Here is a 25,915-nt window from a genome sequence, read left to right as displayed (position 1 = left end):
ACATGGAGGTTTACAAGGTCAATTATCTAAGGTAATACAAGGAGCTAATGAATCTTATGCTGAATTTGTAGATAGGCTTATTCAAACAGCTACCAGAGTTTTTGGGAATACAGAACAAGCAATGCCATTAATAAAACAACTGGCTTATGACCAAGCGAATCGTTGGTGCAGAGATATCATTAGACCATGGAAACATGAAGATTTAAACACATATATTAAATTATGTGGAGACATTAATGAACAAGAGCAAGTTGTGGCAGCTGCAGTAAAACAGGCTTTAGATGCCAGAGACATTAATGAACAAGGGCAAATTGTGGCAGCTGCAGTAAAACAGGCTTTAGATGCCAGGCCAAGAACATGCTACAATTGTGAACAAACAGGACATTTTAAAAGGAATTTCCCTATAGGAGGAGGGTTTAACAAAACTAGGTATCAAAGGAGTAGAATACCGGGTATTTGCCCACGATGCCGTAGAGGGAGACATTGGGCTAATGAATGCCGTTCTCAAACCATCATAGAGGGTACTCCATTATCAAAAAATGAACAAGGACCAGGTGTTTATCCACGATATCGTGGAGAAAGGCATCAGGCTCCATTGCCAAAAAATGGACAGGGGGGCCCAATGCTCCGGGGCCCAAAACCACAAATATATGGAGCACTGGAGGAACCCAGTAACCCCATCAGGGTAGTGCCCAGGACACATTGTCCATCAGATCCCTCATCAGACAAACCAGACGGAGCGCAGGGTTGGACATCTGCGCCTCCACCAGATCAGTACTAACTCCAGAGATGGGAGTTCAAATCATTGTCAACAGAAACAAGTTCATCTAGATCCGAAGAAAATGCAACTGAAGCCTTTATGGAGGTCCCACCTACCATTGGCTCTGTTTCCGCTGCGCTGCCATCTGAAAGGGCAGGGAAACAGCCCAATGAGCATCACCACAGAGGAGCCAATCAGCTAGATGTTGCTGGGGCCACTGTGAGCCGATCATCAGCTGGCAGCTGGAAGTTTGCTGGGGCCCCTTCGGCTGTGGCTCTCAACACTGGATAATGGGGGAAGGAAAAGAACCTGGGGTTTTCTTTTTCAATGGGTTTTATTTTGGTCCTACTGTTCCAAATATTCCATAATCACTCAGCACAGATGAAGTGATTTAGGCAGTATCATGCAAACACGTAGGACTAGTAACCTTTGCTGATTGGATGGTCAGAATCCCCACCTAAGGGGGCATGGTCCCACTGCCGAACACTCCCAAAGACTTAGGTGGGGTGTGGCTACTTAGAGGACGGAGGGGAAGATTTGGCAGAGAGGTGATGCTGGTGGAAACCAGGAAAGGAAGGGGAATTGCTTAGCTCTCTGGTCCTGTTTCTCTTGGGCATGTCATCCCAGTGCCACCTCTTTCAGGTACACATATTTGAGGCCTTGGCAGACCCTCCAGCTCTCCCCTACCCACTAGCAGATGTATTTTTTCCATCACAGGCTGAAAGACTTAGGGGTCACCTGGTGACTCCCCAAGTTCCATGAGAGACTAAATATTTCTCCTGAACTCCCAGAATGGAATTTCTGTTTGATCTCATTGTTTATTCACCCATTTCTTCACTCATCCAAGATCAAGACTGGCCAAAAAGTGGGTGGATTGGGGGAGGGAAGAATGTTCTGGACAAAGAGACAAAGGGTCAAGGAGTCATGGGTGGTAGAAAATGTGTCATATACCCAAAATGAAAGAAGGTGGGTCTGGCTGGAGGGTGGAGTGAACGGGAATGAATGCAGGAGATGAAGTGGGTAAATATTTGGCCCCCCGTCAGCTGACAAGACCAGCTTCACCCTGAGAGCACTGAAGGGTCTTGAGTCTGAGAGTGAGACAGAAGATGCCTCTGGAAATAATGTGGAGAATGAATGGGATGGAGGTTATAGATTAGATCAAAAGATGTTTCAAGGAGTTGTGAATCCAGATGTTCACTTACTCACCAGCTCCCGAGTGTCCTCTCTGGATTTGTCCTCTCTGGAGTGGACAGAGGGAAACTACCAGAGCTGGTGGGACTGCTCCGCCTTTCACTAGGATAAAGAAGCTATTGGATTGGCCTGCTTAGGGTAGAGCCTGTGCATTTTTCTCATTCTTAAAAAAAAAAAAAGCAACAAAACAAAGCAAAAAGCACTGGGGATCAGGAGGCTGTCAGCTGCGGTTCTTGCTTCACAAGCAGAGCTTTGTTGGAAGAAGTTTCAGAGTGCAAAAGTCAGATTGAATACAATGGAGACACAAAATGAAATTGCTCTTTACAAGAAATACAGGTGCAATAAAATGGAAATACACTTGTTTTAACGCTGCAAATGTCCTGAGGATTTCTAAAGGCTACTGAGTAGGTTAAGCAAAGGTGGAGTTAGGAAAAGGGAGAAGGAAGGCTGGTGTGTGGTTGGTGGGGTTGGTGGGTGTGTCCCCACTGCTGTGACCTGGAAGTCTAAATTGTACAGACTTGATGAGAGTACTCTGAACACCAGTTGAAAACCCACCCTGGGATAGAGGCTATTCTGGGCACGGGGGCTGCTGCCTCTTTCCTCTTCACCCCAGTTCTTGCCTTTCTGGCCCTTTGCATCACTGCCATAGTCAGACATAGTCTGTGCTCAGCCCCGTGCACTTCACAGATACCCCTCATGCCCTCAGGACCAGAGATCAGGCAGAGAGGAGTGAGAAAAAGTGTTCTACACACTGCATCTGCAAAACAAGAGCATCTCTCCATGAAACAGGACTCCTTAGTATTTGTCCTAGGCTGCTTTCTGTGACCTGGGTGAGTATCAAGTCAGCCATCAGTTAAGAGGTATTCATTAAGTGCCTACTATATTTCCACATTGCTGTAGAGCTAAGCTGGCAATCAAGACTGGAGCCACAAACTGGCAGTTTTCAGGTGTAGAGTGTTTTGTTCGACTTGAACGGTGCAATTTATTTATTTATTTTAGTCTAAATGCCTTTAGATGGAGCGAGCACTTGTCAGTTAATCATAGTCATCTTACACTCAGCTGTTCCTTGCTTGCCATTTGTGTGAGGAGAAGAGACCCATATATATGAAAGAGTTGCGTCCCTTCCATTCAAGGTGTCAGCCAAGGCTCTAGGCAAAGTGTGCCTGAGACGGCAGGTGCCAGAGAGAGCTGCAGGGAGAAGCCGGGAGGCTTGCAGGCAGCACGTTTGCTCTCTGAAGTCAGAATGGTTAAAGAGCCATTGAACTCCTGCTTGTGCTTGATGCAGCTTCTACTTGCCAGGGCTTTGGACTTAGGTCCCCAGACAAGTTGGAGTTTAGAGGAAATAAGTGATTGGAATGACTAAAGAGGATGCTTTCAAAATGAATTTCCAATGTTGGGTCTAAATTGAGATGAGGCCGGGGCGGAGACCAATTACTCAGCCCGGAGATTCTCTTCCAAGCTGACTTCATCCTTCCTCTGATTCACTCTCAACTTTATTCTCAGCTGGAGGGAGACGGGAGGCAGCCTTCTGAGCAGTTAACTGGGCCTTCCACTTCCTGCTCATCGATCCTCCCGTCCTGTTATTCATTCAGTCATGAAACAGGTGTGTATCGAGCGCCTACTGTGTGCAAGACATTGTCCTAAATGCTGGAGATGAACAGCAGTGAATAAAACAAGCACAAATTCTTGCCCCCAGGGAACTCACATTTTAATATATATGCAGGGAGGAAAAAGAGTGGAGCAATAAAATAAATTATCAAGTTATGTGGTAAGTTGGAAGATAAAGGCAATGGGAGTGGGAGAGGCACTTGCAATGGGGTTAGTAGGGAATTTGTGATTGTAAACAGGATGCTCAGGAAAGACCTCATGAAGGTGACATTGAACCCAGGCCCTGAAAGAAGTAAGGGATAGTAGTGCAGATATTGGGCAGGGGAATTCTGGGCACAGGGGTAATACAGGGCAGAAACCCGGAGGCAGGAATAGGTCTGCCATGCGGGGTCTGAATAGGCCAGTAGGATGTAGAAAGGGAAGGGGAGAGTACTAGGCTGGAGAGCCCCTGGGGAGGACCACATAGGCCCTGAGATGTGTGATTTTGGCTTCTGTTCTGAAGAACACAAGAGCCACGTCAGGGTTTCAAGTGAGGCGTGCCATGACCTGGCTCACCTTTCATTAGGATCATTCTGACCCACTGGTGGGGCCCAGACTGGAAGCAGGGGTCGAGTGGAATGTGCTGCATTGGGCCAGGTAGGTGACAAGGACACCTTGGGCCACAGGGGTGCAGTGGTCATTGGGAGAAGTGGCTGGATGATGGATAGATGTGGCGGCAGAGGGACCGTGTGTGTCTGACTCACCGTGGTCTTTCTGGGGGGTAGGTAGGTTGGGAATGCATTCTGTCCTCTCTGTGCCTCAGAGCAGACAGTGTCGACCCAGTTAGTCCTCTGGCATCCTGTTGAGGTAGAGTTGGCTTTTCTCCTTCTACAGAAATTGAAGCCCCAAGAAGTGACTGACTGGCCCACATAGCTTACGAATGGCAGGAGTGAGGGCCCCATTGCACCAGACTCCTCGCCCTCACCCCAAAAGTAGTAGTTTGTAGTTCCAGAGAAAGATGCGGATGCTTTGCCTGGATGAGGTCAGCTGTGACTCACTAAGGCGGGTCTGAGGACGGAGCCCAGATGGAGCCTTGGAGGTCTCTCGGTGTGTCCACGTGCTGGGTGGGGCCATAGATGAGGGCTCTCCTGGTGCTTCTTTCTGTCCCCACCTGACCCGAGCTGTGCCCGGGCTCTGCAGCTGGGCCTTGAGCAGGCTCCTCTGGGTCCTACTTTGTTTTCAGCTGGCCTTGGAACTTCACACTTCAACCAAAGCCTTTAAGTCCTTTTGTGACAAAGTGGACTAAGTCCAAAAAAAATGAAGGCCGATTTGGACCCACATCTGAAAGCATACATGTGACAGAAAGTGGAGCAGATTTTCCTGTTGACCCAGAACAAGGTTCTAAACCTTGTGCTTGTTGATAAGAATGGGCAACACTGGGTGCAGTCCTAGTCCTGCTGTCACCAGGTCTGTCCCGAGCCCCTCCCTAGTTTCTATATGAGAGGGGACCAGAGGAGAGAGAGAGCATGTGCTGATGTTGTTACAGTGCCTCCCTCATCAGGAGAGGAGAATCCCTCACCTTCCACTTTCAAGTCCCCACCTCAGGTGAAGGGCCTCAAGAGAATGGACGTGCCTGCACCTGGAAGCGGCAGCGGCTTGTATTCTTCCACCTTAAACACCTGCGGATCCACAGACTGGCTCTGTGCCTAAAAGGGCAGGAGAGGAGGGACGTCATCAGGGAGGGTGGTGGGAACACAGGGTTCCCACAGAGGAGACTAGATGTCTGGGTTTTGCTGTTTGAGGGCATGAGTTTCCCCGGGGCTAGTGGGTGATGTAGCAGGTGGGTGGGCATGAGGTGTCTGCTGTTACAACCTGCTGCTGGTGGGGGGTGGACTGGAGAGCATGGTGGTGACAAGAGCTGGAGGTGGCCCCCCATCTCAGGAAAGTGTGCTGGGGAGGGGAGTGGCCCTGTCCAGAGCCTCCTCGGTGGGAGCTGAGACCATCAGCAGAGTTGAGTGGCAAAGCTGGCATTTCTGCTCTCTGTTTTTTTTACTCCCGAACCAGAGTAACTGGGCCTGGAAGGGGCTGGAAGCTTGAGGGACCAGAGTTCCCCAGAACTCTGAGCAGCCATGGGTCCCTGTCATCCTTGCTGGGAGTGGGGAGGGACAGAAGATATTTAAATTCAGTTTGATAGTGAAGATTTAAACTTATGTGACTTTTAATAACGAGAAGTAGCAGGTAGCTATGAAATTTGGCGAAGGACCTGTTAAGGGATGGGAATGGAAGAGGTGGTGAGGCTTGCTTCAGGGCTCATATCCTGCCACATTGAGACACATTTTCTAATTATTGAAATGGAACTAAGGAAACTAGCCATCATTCCAACCAACCCTGCTCTGACCGGCATCACCAGCAAGTACGCCTGGATTGCTTCATGGTAGGGGGCCGCCCTGGACCTGGAGTACCTCCTGCCAGGGCGCAGGAACCAAGTGGAGAAGCACTTCAAAAACATGGAGCGAGCACACATCGATTAGTTGAATTAATAAAGTATCAAGGAGAAAGCCAAAGCAAAGCTTTTGGAAGCAGCTTAAAATTGGTAAACTCTCCACGGAGGGGAGCAGGCAGTGTCCATCTGACATGAGCCTCATCCACTTGGGAGAGTTTCCTGGGGAACCCTTTTGATTGTGAATTTTATAGAATATGTAGAACGATGACAGCCAGCGGAGGTGGCCAGATGCCCAGACCTCTGCTGTCAGAAGGCATTCCCGAGCAGCGGGGACAGGCCCTGAAGATCTTAGCAGATAGCCCTTCCTATAAAAGCTTTGAGGAATGTTTTTTTTTTTTTTTTTTTTTAAGATGGAAAACACATTCCAAGTTCCTCAGTTCCCTTCCTTCCTCACAGAATAACTGGATTCTTGGCCTATTTTGTGTTCTGGCCACAGCATACATATTTTCACAGGGACATAATTATAGTTGCAGATGAAATTTTGGTCTCTTCTTTAACTATGATAGATTTGCAATGACTCCTCTTGACTATAGGATATTCTATTGTAAATTCCAGGCACACTGAGCAGACCTCACATGGTTATTTTATTCTTAAGGTTATATGTGGTGCTGCAGTGAGTGTCATCATTCACATGGGTTTCCTCCTTCTGAATAGTCTTATGGAGATCCTTTCCAGAGAGGGGTTCTAGAGTCAGGATGGGTGGCTGTTGTTGCCCATGGCACTTCCCTGTGGTGGTTCTTATCTACACTGTGTGCCCTGGGGCAGGAACATTCCTGGAGGTGTGGGTTGAGTGCTTTGTGATGATTCCTCAGTGCGCTGCACAAGGAGGTGCTTGAATATTTGCAGGCAATTTGTTGAGCAGGACAAGCACTTTGAAGAGACCATTTGGGTCTAAGGATCTGGAGTTCAACAGGGTTGACTTTCCATCTTCAATATAGGCATTAGACATCTCTTCCTTCCATCCATGATTATCTACGGTTAAGCTCTTAGAAGCTCTCTTATTTATCACATAAAATCCAATGCCCCCTTGGTGAAAGACCCAAGTCACTCACTCACTTTAAATCTTCTTTCAGAAGTGACTCCTGTGCCTGGACCTGTGGGACGTCTCACGGGGTCGGAGGCAGTGGTGGAGGATGACGAGCTCCTGCTTAGACGACCTTCCTGGTGTCCTCTTGAGCTGCATAGTGGTAGTCAGACACACCTGAGCATTGATGTAAATTTCATCATCCCATTTAACTTTCACAACAATCCTTTGAGGTGGTGTGATTGACAGAGGAGGAATGGGAGGCACCCAGGTAAAGTACTCAGTAACTTGCCCAAGGACACATAGCTAATATGTAGCTGTTTGGGGCCAAGAAGATAGCAAGTTGACCAAGACTGAGCTTCTGGCACTAAGTGGCTGCGTGTGTGTGTGTGTGTGTGTGTGTGTAAGATTCATGAATAGATAGATAAAGCAAATCTGATAATGGCACTGGGAGCTCAGAGGGAGCACCTGCCCTGGATTTGATTGAGAAGGGAGCAGTCAATGAGGGTTCTCCAGAAGAGAAGAGGACGGCTGATTTTTAAGGAGGAAGAGGAGCAAGTAGGAGAAGGTTACTTTATGATTAGAGAGAAAAGAATTACCCAGGAAAGACTAAATTCCTTTACAGGACTCACTTCGTGGAGACACATGGGGGCCCCAGGCACTCAGAGCTGTTGCTGTGAGAGAATGGGGACTCATTATTGCTGAGATATAAGAATATGGTGAAGTCCTTCTGAGCTGAGAGAGGCATGTGGATGAGGAGGGATTCTGGGCCTAACTTCACACTTGACTGTGCTCCAGTCTCTGGGGTGGTCAGGCAGGCTCCCAAAGCATTCCAGCAGTGGGGAAGGTGCAGCCATGTCTCCTGTTTCTTTCAATGAACACTTGTTATGGTATCGAAGTTCACTGCATTTTCTTATTCTAAGATTCCATCTATCTTATGTACCAACTTGTGTCCTCTCCAAATTCTTATGTTAAAACCCTAACCTCGAATGTGACTATGTTTGAAGACAGGCTTTTAAGGAGGTAAGCAAGGTTAAATGAGCTCATCAGGATGGTGCCTGATCTAACAGCACTGGTGTCCTTAGAAGAGGAAGAGATGCCAGGGCTATGCACCCTAGAGGAAAGGCCATGTGAGGTCACAGTGACAACCAAGGAGAAGGGCCTCAGGAGAAGTGAGCCCTGCCTGCACCTTGACCTTAGGCTTCCTGCCTCTGGAACTGATAGAAAACCAATTTGTGTGTAAGCTTCCCAGTCCACGGCATTTGGTTTTGGCAGCTGCCCCTGCAGACTACTATAATTCATTTAAGACATATCTTTGCTTTAATAGTAATTTGGGAGAGGAAAAAAAGAGGAAACACTGTATAAATTCAAGGATGCATATTAGCATCAGTAAAAAATGTAGAAAACTACGAAAATATAGAAAACACAGGGGAGAATAAAACATACAAAGTTGAAGCATCGAAATCAGACATGAAACCAGCTAGGACCATTGTATTGTTTCATATCATCAGCCTAACTATACCAATATGCATGTTGTGTGTAAAATTTGTGTCCCATATCAAGACCTTCTCCCAAACTTCAATGGATACATATCAGATATCATATCATGTCATATTATATGTTTTTAACTTAATTTTTCTAGCATTATTGGATATTTATTCTGTCCAGCTTAGGCATTTTTCCTATTTTTAATAACACTGCAGTAAAGATCTTTTATAGCTATCTTTATCACATCATGGATAATTTCCCAAGAGGTAATTCCCAGATTTGGAATTAATGTGACAGAGGATTTAAACATTGTAAACACAGGGAAAAAATTGTCATTATTTAATACATATTGGCAAAAGTTTTGAGTCTCTTTCTTTTTCTAACCCAGACCCTTGATTTCAGGTAGGATGTGACCAGCAGAGTTTAAACAACACTATAATTTCTCTGACCTGGATACAATAGACGAGTGAATGCAGTACAAGCAGAAGGGGGATTTTTGTCTTTTGTGTTTATGTTGATTTTAAGCTGGATGGTAATGGCCACCTTTCAGAAACAAAAAGTGATACAATGTGCAAGAGATAATTCCAGAACCCTGGAAGTTGGATGGGCACCACAGTGGAGCTCTGGGTAAGGTGTGGGCTTGGGTTGTATCATGCAGGAACCTGCTGCCACGGCCAGCTCAGGACCCCTGTGCAGGAGACAGAGTGTGGTTCATGTCTGATCCTCACTGGGACTGGCCTGAGTAGTGACAGATTCCAGCGCTTGCAACCACAGACTGGCATTGCCCTCTGAGCTCCTGGGCCTCACTTCTCATCACCCACACAGTTGCTGGCTCTGTGAAGGCAGGGTATATAAAGTGTGCAGAGGCCTCATGTAGGAGGGCCTTCCTCACTGCGGGTGGCAGACACCTTTGCTTCTCTTCCTGGGATGCTTGATATGAACTTCTACCCTCCCATCCAGGACCAACAGTGTTTTGCAAAGAATTAACATGTGCCTAATTTCTGGATTCATTGAAGTTTTAAGGTAATGAGCAAAAAGGTAAACCTTTGTGTTTTATTTGGACCATGCTTTGCTTTAACCTTGTCCTTTGGTACAGTAGCTCTAATATAGATCCATATGTCACACACATTGCTGTGACATTGTTTTCATATAAACATATTTGACACCCCATTTGACAATGTCAGCCTTCACAGTGGTTCCTCAATGCATTTGGCAGTATCAGCCTTTAAAATGTTTTCACAATACTAACATGTAAGCACATCTGACAAGATCAGCAGTTGAAATGTTCCACAAAACTGTTCATTCACAGTTCCAAACACCAGCAGCTCCTGTTCCCACAACATCCGCACACAGTGGCTGCTCATTCATTTGGCACAATTTCCATTTTCTTTTGAGAATTTAGGAGACACCAGATGCTGTGATAGGCTTTTTTGACCCTGAGGACAAAGATAATTAAGATTTAACTCACATTTTCATAAAACTCTTAGTTCATCAAAAGTCAAATAACCACTAACCAGCATTTATTGAACACTTACTATGTGTCAGGCATTGAGCCAAAGGATTGTCATGCAGCAACTTATTAAATCCTTCCCAACCAACCTAAGATGTAGGCCAGATCAACCCCATTTTATAGCGGATGAACTTGAAGTCCTGGATGGATAAGCTGTTGGAGTGCATGAAACTAGGAAGGGGAAGAACTGGGGATTTGAATCCAGGCAGTCCATCCTGAGGGCTTTTGGGATTTTCCCCCTCACTGTGTTCTAGTGGTTGGGTGATCAGTATTATAATAGTGTATGAGCAAAGTAGAGGAACCATCAATTGTCTAGGGATGTTGAAGGAAAGCTTCAGGAGAGGAAATACTAGAAGGGACTTCAAAGGTTCAATAGGAGTTGGATCAAGTAGAGAAAGTGGAAAGGTGCAAGATTGTGCCTAAAATCCAGGTGACACTTAAGAGCCAAGACTGTTTAGGGAATGGAGACAAGCGCAGTGTGTGAGATAAAAGCAATTTGGGGAAGGACTTTCAATGTGTCAGGGAGGAAAAACTTTACCTCTGTCCTCTTAGGTTCAGTGGGTGGTGTCTTGTATATTAAACTAACAAGAGGCAGATTAACTGGAGACCAGGCACGCCATTTTGATTGATAGTGATGTAAACAGGAATTTGCAGAAAAGAAGTCAAACTCAAATAATTTTAACGAAGGAAAGAGGATTGGGGTTCCCAAAGATAGGTTGTGAGGAAACGACTAGAAAAGGAGTGTAAGATAAGGGTTAACTTAGTAAGATCTGTTTATGGAAACTCATTTTCCCATCAACTTCCTCCTCTAGTGAGGAGCACTGGCCCTTTCCCTGCATCAGAGTGAAACCCCTTCCCCAAGGGAGATTTGTGCCCTGCCTCCAGGCAGGTAAGGGGAAGATAAAGAACTCCTCTCCTGCATCTGTAGATTCCCAGTGGTTTTCAGCTCAAATAATCCTTTTGCCAAAGTGGCATATTTTGGTGTGGAAAATTCTGATCCCCTTCAAGTGCCATGCTAAGGAATTTTGGTTTTATTTAACATGAGTGAAGTGTTTTAACCCTTAAGTGACCTGGTCAGATTCGTGTGTGTGAAAACTCATTCTAGGTACAGCTGGAAAAGGTGGAAAAGGGGAGATATGGAAGCAAGAGGCTGACCCGTCTGGGCTCCACCCTGTGAAGAATAAAACCAGAGAGAGAGAGAGAGAGAGAGAGAGAGAGAGAGAGAGAATCCTGCGCTGGGATTCCCTCCCTTCTTCCCATCCTCCTGAAGGAAATCGGGGATTTCAATTTTCCTCCTCCTGGGCTGCTGCTGTTGGGAGGCAGCTCCATCTGTGTAGGGTTTATCACTGTGGCTTCCAAGATGTGGCCTCCCAGAGGCTCTGAGCTCTTCAAAGCCCACCTGGGGGTGAGTGCACAGCCCCTTCTTGGAACCTCTCCATGGATCTCAGCAGAGGCTGCTGCAAGAAGCTGCCTCTGCTTTGTGCGCTCTTGCTAGTCCTCAGAGGCCTGTCTGGCTGAGCACTGCTTCCAGGGTCCTTGTCTCTGCTCTGTGAATGTTGCTGCTTGGGCTGCAATAGACACTTCACCTTTGTTGTTCATATTAGAGCCTGGGGCTGTACCCACAAACACATGAACAGGGGCAGGAGGAAGAGAAGTCCCTTTGCCCCTTCACCACACAGACAGGCAGAGAACAAACACCCCTCTCTCATTCCTGGGCAGTCCCGGGCAGCTGACCCTTCCTTATCCAGTCTTCTTGCTCCACACCTGTTCTCCCTTTCCCCAGATTCCGGGGAGACTAAACACCCCATTCAGCTCTCTTTGGACCAGCTGCTCCCCTCCCCAAGAGGATTTCTCTCCAGAGCTGGTTATCATAACTTAATGATGTTCCACCAATAAGGGGAAGGTAATTGATTGTTAAGTGAAAATATAAATCGTAATTGAATCCGTCACATTTCAGTTTTTCATTATCCTGTGACAAGTCTCTTAGTGCCTTGGCAAGGATTGTGGGGATGGGGGAGGGATGGAGAGAGAGGAGGAGAGAGGTTGCCTTCCGTTCCCATTTCCAGTGTGATAGTGGTAGGTGTGACTTTCCTGATTGTGGCCTGCCTCAGGTGAGTGTGCTTCCGGGTGCTCATGCTCGCCCATGCACTGGAAGAAGCTGTAGTAAGGAACCGAGGTGGGGAGATTGCAGGCCTGTACCTGCAATGTGTAGGTCCAGTTTGAGCCTCAGATTTGTATTTTCAGCCTCTTCCTGGGTGTTCAGTTTCTTTAACAAGCTTATGCTATCACAGGCATTGTGCCGGGCATGCTCACTGTTTTGATCTCATTTAATATTAAGGGGAAAATAGAGCATGGTGGTTAGGAAGTGGAATTGAGAAGCAGGCTGTTGGAATTAGTCTTGTCACGCTGCCACCTAGTAACTATGGAGCCTTGGGCAGGTTACTAACCTCTCTGTGCCTCCCTTTTTCTCACCTGCAAGATGAGGATAATAATAAATATTTACTCCTCACAGCTACTCTGAGGATTAGATAAAGTTAATTTAGATAAAGCACTTAGAGAAACACACATGGCAAAAAACAATAGATATGAAAAAGTACTCTTGTTATTCTGTTCAAAAGCAGTCTAGTGTTAGCATGAGCCCAGGGGCCTAGGAGTCAGAGCCTGAGGCCAAGCTTCTGGGGGTCAATCTCCAGGGTGGCCAGGGTGAGAAACACAGCCTGCATCTCTGTCTCTGATTTCTTAGAGGGCTCTTGTGGAATGAGGGCACCTTCCAATAGTCCTCTGGGGGAAATGGGAAGGGAGGAAGGGAAAGAAATTTATCTATAGTCTCCCCCCCCCATTCCTGTCTTTTATTGGTCAAAATTGTATCCCTAGGGCATTGGTTTTCCTGGAATTTCTAGATTGTATTATCCAGCCCTTCCTGAGAGCTGCTGGGAGACACACCAAAGAGGTCCAACAGTTTCTCCATTTCTTGAACCTGTTTTTTTTTTCCCCCCAATTTAGTATTTCCATCTGCCACATGGAAATGTTCAAAAAATGAGTTGGATAATATCTTTTCATATTTTCATCCACCCATATTTTATTGATATTTAATTTACATAATATGAAATGCTTAAGCTCTTAAGGGTTCAATTTGATGAATTTTGACAATTGTGTATTATTGTGTAATTGCCACTGAAAACAACATATGAAGGTTTTCTATCATTCCAGAAACTTCTCCTTCTCCCATTTCAGTATTATCTGCCCAAGGCAACCTCTTCGTAATTTCTATCATCTTAGATCAATTTTACCTGTTCTTGAACTTCATATAAATAAAATTATGCAGTAGATATTCTTTTGTTTCTGGACTACTTTACTTAGCCTCATGGTTTTGAGAAGCATCCGTGTTATTGTGTGTATTGGTAACTTGTACTTTTTTTTCATGAGTAATATTCCATTGCATGCATACATATGACTATGTGTCCATTCTTCTGTTATTGGACATATGGATTCTTTTCAGTTTTGAACTATCATGAGTAAAGCTGCTATAAAAGTTCCTATGTAAGCATTGTTGTAGACATATGTTTTCATTTCTTTTGATCATCCATATAAGAATGTAATTGCTTATCCCAGGATAGCTGCTTGATTTTTGTAAGAAAATGGCAAACAGTTCTTCAAAATGCTGGTGCCATGGTATACACTCCCACCAGCCATGTATAAGAGTCCTAGTTCTTCCACATGCTTGAAAGAGTTTGTTTTGTCAGTTTTGATTTTAGCCATGGATCTAAAATGGCATATTATTGTAGTTTTGATGTGCATTTTCTCGATGACTGATGGTATGTAAAGCATTTTCATATGCTGATTGACCATTCCTGTATATTCTTTTGTGAAGTTTTTGTTCAAGTGATTTGCCTATTTAAAACATCTGATTGTGTCTTTTATTGTTGGTTTATAGGAATTTCAAAATATATATTCAGAATACAATTTCTTTGTTGGAATCTTTTTATCTATATCATGCCTAGACATACTGTTAATGGTGCATTTTGATTATAAGAGGTTTCATCTTATATTTTGTGCTGTTTATGTCCTAAGAAACCTTTTCTGACCCAAACTCTCAGAAATATTTTTCTGTGTTTTTTTCTTCTTGGAGCTTGATAGTTCCAGCTTTTGTGTTTGGCTCTATGGATCTTTCTTGAATTAATTTCTATGATTAAAAGAGGTAGGGGGTGAGATCCTTTTTCCTTTTACAATTTAGCTACATACTTATTTCAGATTTTCCTTCTCCATTGAATTGATTTTGATTATAAAAATCCAATGAGTATATAAGTGTGGGTTAATTTCTAAGCTCTGTATTTAGTATCATTGTTCTGTTTCTATCTTCATATTAATACTATATTCTTTCATATTTTAGCTTTATAATAAGTTTTGTAATCAGGTAGTATAAGTCCTCTGACTTAGTGCTACTTTAAAAATATTGTTTTAAAATCCCTTGCCTTTCTATGCCATCTCATATTCAGCTTGCCATTTTCTCCAACCATACTGAGACTTCCAATCTATGAACATGGTATATATCTTTTAATTTGTTTTAGTCTTATAATATTGTTTCTAGCCAAGAATTGTAGTTTTTAGTGAAATATTCCTGTACATCTTTGATTTATTCCTAGTTATTTATTGCTTTTGATATTATTTTAAATATTTTATTACTAAAGAAATAAAATGGTAAATAAGGACAAAACAACATATTATTATATATTAGTATCATATATTAAAATTTTTCTAAATTTGTTTTTAGTTCTAACAGTTTTTGTTGATGCCATGGGGTTTTCTGTATGCATAAGCATGATGCTTGCAAATAATAACAGATTTACCTGTTTTCCAATCATTATCATCTATTTATCTATCTACTTATCTGATCATCTTGCCTTATTATATTGGTTGAGGCTTTTCAAACAATGTCCAAGAGTAGTAAGAGAGGGCATTTTTGCTTTATCCTGATCTTAGGGAAAAATCAAATCCATGTTTCATTTATAAGTATGATTTTAACACCATATATATATGATTTTTTTTTGCAAATGTCCTTCATGAGGTTGAGGAAGTTCTCTTTGATTCCTTGATTGCTAAGAATTATTATCAATGGGTCTAAATGTTGTCACCTTTCCTACATTTATTGAAATTATAATGATTTTCTCATTTATTTGAACATGGTGAATTAATGCTGTTTGAGTTTTGGATGTAAAACTTAAAAACATGGGATAAATCCCACTTTGTCTTGATGAATTATATTTATGGCCAAATTCAATTTGTTTATTTATCTTAAAGAATATGTGTGTTCATGACTAATATACTATTGTAACATCTTTCTTCCTGAAATATCTTTGCAGTGGTTTGATATCAGTGTCATCCTGGCTTTAGAAAATGAGTTGGTATTTTTCTCCCTCTTACTTCATTTTTCTAAGTGTTAAAGTATATTACTTTTTTCTTAAATGTTTAATAAAATTCACATGTGAAAAAAATTTTGTGATGAATTCAGTATGTTTTATAGATATGGGGCTATTTATATTTTCTAATTCTCCTTGTGTACATTTTAGGTTGAATTTTCAACAGTTTTCCCTTTTAGCTAGCTCATTAAATTTATTAACATAAAGTTGTTCCTTTATTCTATTTTGTTGTCCGTATGATTTATGGAGATATCTCCTATGTTATTTCTTATATTGGCAGTTTGCCATTTGTTTTCTCCTTTATTTCTTGATCAGTTAGACTGAGGAACATAATATCAGTATTAATGTTTTCAAAACCTAACTTTCGGCATTGTTGATGTTTTTATTGATAATTTCCATTGGATTATTTGTGTCCTTGTTTATTATTTCATTTCGTTTGCCTACTTGGATTTTAATTCATTCTTTTCCTAGCTTCTTAAGGTGATGGCTTAGATCCCTGTTTTACTGTCTTCCATCTTTTACTAGTACAATTCTCAAAGCTATGCATATCCCTCCAAGCACTGCTTCATGTGTATCCTACAAACTTGAAATCACTGTCACTCCTTTTGAAACATTTCATAATTTGTAATTTCTTCTTTGATGCCTGAGCTATTTAGTAGATGCCATATAGGTTCTAAATGTTGGGAGATTTTCTTGATATGCTCTTGTTTTGGAATACAACTTAATGCCATGGTCATTAGAGAAAATACTCTTTATGCCATTGAGTCTTTGAAATTAACTGACACTGTTTTCATGGCCTACTATATGATTTTTTGGAACATATCTTGCATACTTGCAAAATGTGTATTGCAGAGTTTTTGGCATACTGTTTTATAAAAGTTGCTTCTGTCAAGTTCTTTGATTGGATTGTTCATATGTTCTATGTGTTCATTGTTTTTTTCTTCAATTTAATCTATCATTTATTGAGAGGGGTGAATTTATAATTTTCATTTATTTTTTGAGGATTTGTCTATTTATTCTTGTTGTACAGTTACCTTGGCTCCAGATGTTTTGAAGCTATTTTTGGGATCTTTCACATTTAAGATTTAATTGAACCTTTTATAATTATAAAATGTCCTTTTACATATCCAGGAAAACACTGTGTCTTGAAGTCTACTTTATCTTCTATTAATTCAGTTATGCTAGATTTTCTATGCTTAGTATTTCTATGGCATACAGTTTTCCATATTTTTACTTTCAATTTATCTGTGTCTTTATGTTTAAAGTATTTGTACTGTAGGCAAAATAAAGATTGTATCCTTTTTAATAAGAGTGTTTAATTAATATACTTATTGATATGGTTGATTTTAAGTCTATCATGATGCTATTATTTTGTATTTTTCTATTTTTGTGTGTGCATTTTTCTCCTTTTCTTTCTTCATTGTTTTGTATGAACAGAGAGGCATTTTAGTATTCTATCTTTTCTATTGTCCTTTTAGTTATACTTGTGTTATTTCAGGAAAGATTGGTCCAGATATAACACTATTCATCTTTACCATATCACTGTTTACTTTCAAATCATATATTATTTCATTAATGTAAGAAATTTACAAGATTATTTTCCATAAATCCTTCTTGCTCTTTGTTTTCTATATTTTTACTATGCATGTTATACATCTCATAATACATTTTAATATGGTCTATAGATTGCTAAAAATTCTGTGTGTGTGTGTGTGTTTAAATGGGGAAGGAAAGATAGAAGAGATGGGAGAATGAGAGAATTTAGGAAACAATTAAAACTATTCACACTTATTTTTATGTTTTATTATCCCTTTTTTCCTTCTGAAAAGATGCATATTTTTTTCTGATAACATATCCCACAGCTTGTGGTATTTCTCTTAAATTTCTTAAAACTGCATGTTTGCTGGCAAAAAATTCTCTGATTTTGCCAACCTGGAAAAGTCTGTATTTTACATTCATTTTCTAGTAATTTTTTGCTGAATATAGAATTCCAGGCTGGCAGTGTTCCTTTTTTTTTTTTTTTAATCCTTTACATAAGTCATGACATTGTTTTCTACTGATTAGCCACTATTCGTGATGGATGCACATACTGGGTTTCCTGTATGTAAGAGGCTCTCTCTAGGTCCTTTTAAGCTCCTCTTGTTGACTCTGATTTTCAGCATTTAACTGGTTGCCAAGATGATTGTTATCTTTGTTTTTTTACCTGCAAGTGGTTGCTGAGCTTTTTGGAATTTTGAGTTGATCTCTTTAAAATTGTCATAAAATTCTTGGCCAATGTCTTTTAGAATATTGCTTTTGCTCCATTCTATCTTTTAACTTCTTCTGGGACTGTAATTTCATCATCATTCATTCAGTGTTGTTCCATAGATCTCAGATGCTCTCATCATTTGCTATCTTCAATCTTTTCTCTATACATTTTAGTTTTGATAATTTCTATTGTCTTGTTTTCAAATTCACTAATCTTCTTTTTCACTATATCCACTTTGTAACCCTATCAAATTAGTCATTCATTTAGGAGATTATATTTCTTATTTCCACTGTATTCTTTCTTGTAGCTTCTGTCTCCCTAATCAATTATTTATTCTTTCACTTATTATCCACAATTTCTTACAGATCCCTTGGCATACTTATTATGGTCTAATTTTTTCAAATTCTATCTATGATAAATCTAATCTCTGGACTTTCTCTGGATCTGATTCCATTGCTCTGTTCTTTGACTCTGATCACATTTTCTTGCTTCTTTAGGTGTCTCCCAATTTTATATATATATATATATATATATTTTTTTTTTTTTTTTCTAGCCCATATACATATGAAGTGCAAGAAATTTTGTCCCCAGAAAAGGGCAAGCCCCTTTTACCATCATGTTTGTCATGTAGAAGGATGAGTTAATCTAATATGTAGTTGATATGGGCCTGAACTGTTGCAACTTTGGGTAGATTGCCTTCATGTTCAGTTTTAAATGTTTTGGGGATGTGATCAAGGTTCTCCCTGTAGCAGTGCCAGAGAGCTGAGAGGAGCTGACATTCTGGAGCACTCTTCAGTTTTTTTAAACAGTGGGAGATTGCCCTATTGATAGCCCCCTTCCAACTTCTGGGGTCACTGTAAAGAATTCTCTAATCTTTCTGGTCCTGTTTCTACCTTTCTATTCCTTGCGGATTCTCTGTCAAGGCACTCCACTCCCAGCCTTGGAGAGCTGCTGCCGTGTACCTTGTGAAGACCCTCAGAGCCTTGAAGGGATTTCCTCCAGCTCTCTTCCTGCCTGGTTCCAGCCTTCAGTCCATGACTCTGGGCACAAGATGAAATCTATGGTGTCTCAGGGAGATTTTATCAGCTCTCTTTACTTACTCTTCCCGACTTGCAGTAAGTAGGTCACACTGTCTTGTTCTTTGGGAAGGCCCCAAGCCTTGAGAGGGATCTCTTTCTCTTCCTGGCCCCAACATTTAAGACACTACTTCTGTCCACTTGGTATAGGTCAGTGGGACAAATTTGGGCCACGTGTGCTGAGTTGTTCAGTGGAAGGGACGTCATGGACCTCTGTGTCATCAGCTCACACAGGGCTCTAAAATGCTTGGTTGGTTTCTTCCTATTTGTCTGTGCTGAATTCTTCCTCCTGCCACTCCACAAAGAATGAGAGTAGCTGTGGATCTCTACTTTCTAGGAAAGGGCTTATCGCTTTCTGGAATTTAATTCATTTAGGCTTATTGACATCCTCAGCTCTCTGATGGACTTAAAAACTATAATTTTATAGCTTATCTGTCTTATAATGTCAGGTTGGGAGTGATGCTCCCTTGTGACTCTACATCCTAAACAGACATTCATATTTCATCCATCTGCTCTCTAGAAGACTTCACTGGGGCAATAGTGAGTTTTGTGTCTGAAAAGTGAAAGATTACTTAACTCAAACCAATGGTCGTTTTGTTCTTCTGACATCTGAAAATCCATCTATATAGAGGCAGACATCAACCTTCTTAAATAAAGGTTTTCACTTTTCCAGATCATTTCTCCTACCATTTGGAAAGCAATATTGAGAGGCATATTAATTTGAATGGGTTGATTTTTTTGGCTATGGGGCAATTTAATATAGCAAGAATTTCTCCCTAACTGGGAGCAGTGGTTTGAACCAGTCCTGCAGCACAGTAGAGGCCAAGGAATTCTGCTGATGCCTTTCTGCTAAGGTGAGGCAGTCTCTGGAGAGAGGAGGAGCACAGTTTCACAAAGTACAAGAGCACTCTCAAGGCCATCTTTTTATTATTACTTCTGTGGTCAGTGACAACTGGAGTGGTTGATCCCCAACATTATCTACCCCTTTGACATAAGAACACCTTCTACTCAGTTTGAAGTTTCTTTTTTTTTTTTTTCTAAGAATCAATCTGCTTGTTTTTGAGTTTAGGGCCCTATTTCTCTTCCTAGTACCTCGACATCACATATTGTTCTTTGCAAGGAGTGTTAAAAAAGCACTATGCCTTGACAAACTGCCTTGGGAGTGGGGCAAAAGGGCTCAGTAAATGAGAAGGTGGTGGCAATGTGCATCCTGTCAAAAGTCACAGCTACTGTAGAGTACTGCAGTTACTATGAACCTCCGAGTTTTACTAGGTGGGTATGGTCACAATGCCAAAGCTTATGTGTCTGTTCTTATGGTATAGTGTCTTGGGAAGATTTCTTTTGCTGTGACAAAAAATACCTAAGAAATTAACATAAAGAAGGAAAGATTCATTTTGGCTCACAGGTTTCAAGATTTCAGTTCATGGTCAGCTGGCTCCATTGCTCTGGACCTGAAATAAGCAGAACATCATGGCTGAAGTGTATGGCAGAACAAAGCTGCTCACCTCATAGAAGCCAAGAAGCTGAGAGAGACAGAGAGAAAGGGTGCCCTTCAAAAGCACATCCCCAGTGATCTACCACCTTCCAGTAACATCACCAGGTGGAGATCAAGCCTTCAACAAAGAGCCTTTAGGGATATTTCAGCTTTAAACTATAATTTACTGTTTACAGTAATTTTTTTAAAGTAGCATTATTTATTTTTATTTATTTATTTTAAGTGGTGCTGAGGATCAAACCCAGGGCCTTGCACATGCAGGGTGAGCACTCTACCACTGAACCACAACCCCAGCCCAGTTTACAGTAATTTTAATCAATAAAGTTCAGGATGTAGATCTTCACACTCACAGATATGACCATGCACTCAGGAGGATGTGTGTTGGGACCCAAGCAGGCTGAAGAGGCCACCACATTGTGCTCCCCTGTTCTTTGGCTCTTAATGTCAAAGCCACCCTTGGTGCCTATGATAATGAAGCAGGGAAAGCTGACCGCAGGGCCTATTTCTAGTGAAGGGACAAAAATATTCTTTTCTTTAGTTCATTTGCTTTTAGTAAGATGTCTAAACAGAACTATAAAAGTTAAAAATGAATCAGATTTCCCACAACTTTTCCATAAAATCATAATTGTTCTGGAATTATTAATATAACATTCTAATATAGAGCATGAACTCTGATTCCTATGTTGATTTTTCTACTGGATCAAGTGATTATCAATGTTATTACAAGAAGTTGTAGATTTTTACTTTTCCTGAATATTTAGGAAGTCTTGAGGAAACAATCAAGTATGTTTCTATTTTATTTGTTTTTATTCAGAGATTCTTTCTTGGTAATAGCCAAAACCTGAAAAAAGTCCTGATAATGTCCATCAGTTGATGTTTCTTTTCAATAGATATGGTCTTAAAGAGTTCTTCTTGTTGTCACTTGCATGTCTAATACACAATGAATATAAGACTGTTGATTCTTCCCCAAACCTTCTCACACCTCTACTTTCCTTTTTTCACCTGACCTAAAGCTACCAGTCTAAGCACCATTTTTTAATGTTTTTTTTTCTTTTATTTTTCATATTCAATTTCCCACTACTATTGGCTTTATCCATATCACATACATCAATCCACCTATGATGTGAATCCATGGGTGTGTGATGCACATATAATATAATCTAAGTATGTATGTGTTAGTCAGTTTTCTGTCACTATAACAAATCCCTGAGATAATCATCTTACAAAGAGAAATGTTTTTTTTTATAATAATGTTTATTTTATACTTTTATTTAATTTATTTTGTATGTGGTGCTGAGGATAGAACCCAGTGCCTCACACGTGCTAAGTACTCTACTGCTGAGCCACAATCTCAGCCCGAAAAAGTTTATTTTTGTTCATAGGTTTGGAAGCTATGATCAGTTGGCCCTGTTGCTTTATGCCTAGGGTGAGGCAGCATATCGTGGTGGAATTGTGGGATAAAGTGAAACTGCTTGTCTCATGGTTGGGATGCAAAAGAGAGAAAGAAAAAGAGGGTGGTTTCCCAAAGTCTCCTTCAAGAGTACAACTCCAGTGACCCAAAGACCTTCACTAGGCCCCACCTCTTAATGGTTCCGTGAAACTTCAGTAGCAACACTCGGGGAATCAGCCTTTACCATGTGGACCTTGAGAGATTTTTCTAGATCCAAACTCCAGCAGCATGTATGTATGTATGTATGAATATGTGTTTTATGCCTCTCTCTGCCCATCCCACTAGAATGTGAGTTCCGTGAGAGCAAGGGCCTTGTCTATCAGTTTTGCATCCCTACTGCTTAGAGCACTTTGACTAGCTGAAAGAACTTTGAAAGAAAACATCTGAAACTGCAGCTGGGAATTAAATATCTTCTACACAGGTGGCACCATGCTTCTGAGAGGCAGAATTATTTACTTAATTTCACTGGAGAAATAAGTTCTTGGTTCAAACAGATACTGGAGAGATGTCTGGTAATGATAAAGATCATGAATTTAACATTCTTTGGACCAAGTTTGCCTACCGATAACCCATAGTCCTTATCTGGCCTGTACAGTATTTTAAAAATTTTGAATTACTTGACAACATAAAACAAAATAGATTTTCTGTATCTCCTGAAAGTCCGAATTGTCTGGCGACAGGGGACTTGCATCCCTATCTAGGAACATACTAACATGCTGCCTTCCAGCTGGGCCCTGCTCTCCAGTTGGCCAGAGAAGGTCCTTTTTCAGCCCATTTCACTTATTTACATTATCTGCCTGGCTCCAATGGGCTTCTGAGATATAGATCCTGGCCAGTATGGATTTCTGCAGACCATCCTTAGGAGCAGGCAGGTGCTTCATTTACCACCAGCCTCGGCTCCATCTCCAGCTCTAAATGGGCACATGGAGATTTGAGAGCTAGTGCTTGGTTCCTATTTGGGCCTAGCCATGTCCTGTCCACAACCGAGTATCTTTTGTGTTCCAGATGTTCCCAGAGAATTATTGGGAATTGTTGAACAAAGAGTGAATGGCTAATGTTAACTGACCACAGCCTCCACTCTTAGAGAAATGACTCCACATTCAAGTCCTGCTTTTTTAGGTCATCTGCTGAGGACTATATAGACTAAAAGAAATCATGGCCCAAGTCCCATGCCTTTCTTGGGCACGTGTAGCCAGAACATTTTCTCCTCCAATTTCCTGGACCAATACAGAATTAGCACCAGGTATATGGGTCTTTGAAATCAATCCTTTACCCTCTTAGCGGTGGTCTTGAGAAGTTGGAACCCTTCCAGGTAAAGCAAAAGCCTACCCAGATCAGAAGTGAGGTGTTATTCTTCCTGTGTTCTTGTTCTTCCTTATAAAGCTATGTGGCCAATTTCCTGGAGATTTTTACATTTCTCAAGGGTGGTGGGAGGTCATACTGTATAAGAAATTACTCCTGAAGATGAAGCTGTGAATCAGAATTTCTCTTAATGTTTACACAGCCTTACCACATAGCTGTAGGGTCCAGGAGATTTCCCTTGGGCTAGAAATGCCTATTCATTTTGTTATGTTGGTAGGTGATTGTTAAGCCATAGAAGGAATACAAATAGACAACACAAAACCAGCACAGGCATAGCATAAAGTTCAGGTTCAGATGGTAACCTCCACATTTCACTCAGTGGTTGTTGTTCTAGAATGTTCCAATGATCAATGTGTTTAACTCCTGTCTGGGTGGCTCCAGTAATGAACAAAGGACATTGGCTACAGAGGATGCCACTTTCTATGATTACAAGCAATTTGCTAGTTTTCTCAGAAGAGGAGCTTAAGAGGATTTCGTGAAATGTCTGCTTTCAGAATCATTAATTATTGATTAAACTCCCTATTTTCCTTTGGGCAAGTTCTGTTAAAAACAAATGGTGGGGCGAATGACGGTGCTGACCACTGGGTGATCATAGGGTGGCCCAGCCTCAGTCAGTCTGCGTTGTGTTCAATTTCAGGCTTTTTGGAAAACAGAGCCGATGGGGAGCATTTGCCCATCCAGGGTACCTGGTTTCTGTGACAGCTGTTCGTTTCACTGCTGAGGCTCATTCTTTGTGTTGATTTCTATTAGTGAATTTATAAATACAGCCCCAGGAATGCTACCTGTCCCTCAGCTCTTGAACCATCATTAGGATCCAGAATGGTGAAGTCTTTGTAGAAGTCACCTTGGTTCAGTTGGGAAAAAAAATTACTGATGTGCTTTGAAAAGGTAAGAGTTTGAGGTTTTTTTTTTCTTTCTTTCTTTTTTTTTTTTATAGCTGAATAGGATTTTAAGAAAGCAGAATTATAATGTGAAGTGAAAAGAAAAGCAAGAGGTTGGGTCAGAAACTGGGTTATCAGTACAATGCAGAAAGGGAAAATAAATGCTAATAGACTGCACATATGCCCTTCCTGCTAGATTAGAGACCAGAAGGGCGCCTGCTGAATGCAGCCCATTGTGTGGCCGAACAGAGCAGAGGGTCTGGGCTATTATCCCCTCCTCGGCCCCTTGTGCCACAGATGGTTCTTCTTGCTTCTCTTATCGGGGCTGTGCATTCAGTCTGTAGCTTGATCTCTTCCTCACTCTTCTGCTCATACAAAATGGACTGATTTGCTGAAAGAGAGGGGCTAGGAGAGGGGCTGTTCCCGGAGGAAAGGGGGGGGTGTGAAGACAAAGAGCCTGGGAGGCCTGGTGCACGGACTGGGTGGGAGGAGGATCCAGCAGTTCTGTGAGGTGTGGGGACAGCTGCCTTGCTTTCCTGAGACCTGGAGCTCATCCACCTGGAAAATGGCCTTGTCCTTTGGGCTTTGGATAGACGAAGCTCTTGGGTGTTGAGCAAGCAGGGCCGACTCTCCTCCTTTCCCCAGGGACATTGAGCTGCTGGGGCCAGTGTTGCCTGCTGCCTTTGCTTCTCCCTTCTCAGAACACCCGCAGCTAGGCTTTTGAACAGGCCAAATGGAAGTGCACATTCAGCAAAGTTGAGCAGAGGCCAAGGACAGAGGCCTTGAGGGCCACTCCTCCCAAGAGAGCCCACCTGGAAGGATGGAAGGGGTCACCCTCAGGGCTCGATCCAGAGCTTGGCTGGGCTGACTACAGCTTCCTCCTGATCCAAATCCACACGAGACCACGTGACTGAGTTCACATTTGAGGCTCTTCCACCTACTGGCCATGGGGCCTTGGGAAATTCACCTCCCTTTTCAGTTGGCTGCTTTCTCATCTTTAAAATGGTGCCTAATTCATAGCATTACTGAAAGAATGAGTTAGTTCATGAGAATGTCTTTGAACAACGTCTGGCTTGGAACCCAGTATCTTTAAAAGTTAGCTATCATCATCGTCATCATTTCAACCCTATGATCATTATCTCTACTAACATTACATAGAATCATCATGGTGACATATCCACTTTATGAGACATCATGGTGCAATTGAGAGAACATAGACTTTGGGATCAGGCCATTTGAGACCTCACTCTGTACTTGTGTGATTTTCGGTGTGTTACTTATCTCTCCAAGCCTGGGTTTTCTGTCTGTGGCATGGGACTATCAAGTGCAATTGTTGGGAGAATAATTAGATAGTGAATATAAATTTCTCAATGAGTGGGAGTTGTTACTATTTTAGCCAGCTTGTGCAACCATGTATAGTGTATATATGTATGTGCCTGCCCACTGCTAGGGTCTGGCTGGTCAGTTTCTGTTATGTGTGGGTTTTGTGTGCATGTGTAGACTGGTGTGTGTATGTTTGCATGTGTATGTGTGTGTGTGTGTGTGTGAGTATTGGTGGGTGCTTGAGGTCTAGAGCTCTGATTCTTAATTAGTCAGGTCCTGCTCAAGGCGTCTGTGAACCTTCAAGCAGTTTACATCTCTGCTGGAATGCTTCCTGGTGCACCTTGAAGTCCCCAAATGCATATTTCAGGGGTGAGCCTTGATCAGTGAGTTAAGAGCCCTGAGGTAATATTGGCTCCCTATTAACAGAAAACAAGGAATGGTGCAAGGTTCTTCACCCCAGTGTACCTTCATTCACCCCTGTAAGTCAGGGACTGGACCAGAGGACCCTCAGATCCCCCAGCACCTGCTGTTCAGATGAAGTGTGTCCTGTTCTCTGAGCACCTCTGTACTGTGCGTTTGCAATGGAGGCTCTGGACATCA

The sequence above is a fragment of the Marmota monax genome, unplaced genomic scaffold (assembly GCF_021218885.2).
Source record: "Marmota monax isolate L192 unplaced genomic scaffold, Marmota_monax_Labrador192_F-V1.1 WCK01_AAM20220418_F8-fsc00010, whole genome shotgun sequence".
Taxonomy (NCBI): Eukaryota; Metazoa; Chordata; class Mammalia; order Rodentia; family Sciuridae; genus Marmota; species Marmota monax.
This window is presented reverse-complemented; position numbering follows the sequence as displayed.